Below are 2,776 nucleotides of genomic sequence, written 5' to 3'. Positions count from 1 at the left end.
CATATTAATTTTCAAGAATAGCTAGTACAAAGTGAAACGTTCAATTTAACATCGCAAAGTTACATTGCGTTATCCCGTTATCTGCGCATGGCTTATTCGAGCACTTTTGTCTCTTTATTAACTTGAACAATGCGGTGGTTCCATGCTGCCGACTTTGAGAATCTGATAAAATCGTCAGTTGACGTATTAAGGTCGAGGAAATCGCGCGGACCCGTAACCGGGGTCGCGTCGCCCTCAATATCCGTGATTGCTATGCCGGGTACCCAGCAACAGGTAAAACTTTGTCCGCGGGCTTAATTTCGAACACCCGGCACAACGGACGGTCGCACGATCTCGCGTTTTGCAATAAAACGTACAAACTTTCCGAGTGCTTCCGGACGTAATCCATTAACCGTTTAGAGGCAATCAGCTTGAAATCTCGGGTCAATAAAATAGTCATCCTGGCACGCTCGTGGGAAATATTAATCAAAAGAATACTTGATTAGATAACTCACTAGCTTTAACGGGATTGTATAGATACTTAATGCTCTAATCCTAAAAGCAATGAGAGAAAATGTAAAAATAACATTCTTACAATTTGTGAAAATTTGTAAGTACAGATATTAGATTTCGTTACTTAGAAGAACACTTTACAAACATCAACTATAATGTAAAATTGTCATTAGCATTATGTGCTATATATTATATTAACAAACTCATTATGTTAATTTTATTGCTATCGCTGATGTGCATCTATTCTTATTGATATCGATGATATGCATAAATTCGTACGAAGGAGTTTATTTATTTGCACTACTTGTCAGATCACAATGGTTTTCAATTTTTTCATGTGCACTCTAAAAAGAAGCTCTGAGAGGAATAATGCTCAGCTTGCAGTTCACGAACCGGAAAGGTCGCTATTCTGCCTAAACCCTTCTCAATAAAGTACAATATTGTCGTTGTATATCGTGGTACCTACGCACAGGTTCCCAGATACGTACATGTCGAACGTCGATTCCCAGATAAACTTGTACCGGGATAAAACTCTCGCGTCCACTTTTTTTTTTATATTAATACCGTATGAAATCGAGCGTCTCCCCATCCTAACCCTAACTCATCTGTGCCGCTAAATATCGATCTTTCCCTGTCCGATAAACCATTGCTTGTATACACGTGCATGTATACGGAATATTTAACGTGTATGCGGAGTTTTCGCGATCGAGCGAACCAGTACGATAGTGGATTCTCTAAGGCTTCATTGGTCGTCGTTCGCCGTTTACAACTACGTATCGGATTTTGATGCCCGGCCTCTTTATAATTAACTCTTTTATCTATCGACACTTGGGTCGACCATCGGCCGGTCGGTACTCTCTTTTGTGCCGCGTGCCGATCAATTTCGATCACGCTCGACCAAGTAGAAGTCTCGACCGTGGTGGGTACCACATACTCATACCTAACCGTATATACGCAAGGTGCGGCGTGAATAGAGAGAGGGTAGGATAGAGAAAGGAGATCGAAGCGAGCACACGGTACACGGTTCGTTGGGGAATCAGCGAAAGGGAGCCGAGGAGCAAGAGGAAAGACAATGCGCAGGAATATCGAAGGGAACTATTCAGATACTGGACCAAATACCCGAATGCAATGACACTCTAATAAGACCTCTTTCACATGTTGACACGTGTGCGTTGCAATTCATACATGATACACATTAGACATACCTAGACATACCTTAAAGTTACTTTGCACGAGAACTAATGCATTGTGTCGCGAAACGATATTTTGGAACGTATGGCGCGACAGACTATTCAGATCAGTTAAGAAAAATCAGAATTGGATGCATCAATAAAAGAAAAGATCCAATGGTGTATTAAAATTCTATTTCTATATGATGTAACATAATATATGTATAGTATTAGCTATATGGTTCGGAAAATGATCATTCAGAGTGCTGTTTGCTATGATGTAAAATAAATTTTGTGAAGACAGTAACGCATGAACCACATATCAAATTTTTGAAGATCCAATAATATCAGAAATAATATGTGAATAATTATTTGATCCCCCAATTTTTCATGAGTATAAAGTATTGAAGAACACACTTAACTGTATTATACTTGATAACCAAACGTTATATTTCATAACACATATTTTATGCCCATTTTATAGCCAGTGATTGTGTGTTTTTCAATTTAGGATAAATCAAATATATAGAAAATTATAATAGAAGGGAAAATAACAGCCGAATTAAGAAAATTGCTATTAGAAGTAATTGAGGTATCAAATTATTAAAACAGTTAAACAACGCACGAAACACAGTTTGTTTAATTAATCTATATCTGAATAATAGGATTGAAGTGATTGAAAATATGGTGTACGTAAGTTTTCTTCATTAATTGCAAATTTCTTATAAGAAATGCAAACTTTGAAGCTTTTTTTTCATCAAACACAAATGATACGTGCTAAACTTTTAAGCGGTAAAATGTATATCCATAGTAATAAATGTTATTACGTAAATAGAACGTATGTATGCACAAAAACACGAGAGAAATAGACCGTGGCCGATTATGCATTTTGTCTTGCGAACGTATCGGAAATTGCGTCATCACGATTCATCCCCAATTCTCAAGCCTATACTGTGTCTCTTGTACAACTTTTTAATCGTGTATGTACATATTAAAAAATTAAAGCGTTAATCTCATGCGGTTGGTATTCGCCACAGGTTTAGTTTATTATTTCAAAAAATTTAAGTATGAGATTTTGGGAAAATGCATTTGATAAATACAATAAAAAAGGACCG

The sequence above is a fragment of the Ceratina calcarata genome, unplaced genomic scaffold, assembly GCF_001652005.2.
Source record: "Ceratina calcarata isolate Rehan_Ccalc_2016 unplaced genomic scaffold, ASM165200v1 scaffold579.2, whole genome shotgun sequence".
Lineage (NCBI taxonomy): Eukaryota > Metazoa > Arthropoda > Insecta > Hymenoptera > Apidae > Ceratina > Ceratina calcarata.
The sequence above is the reverse complement of the archived record's forward strand: the minus strand, read 5'-3'. Positions refer to the sequence as shown.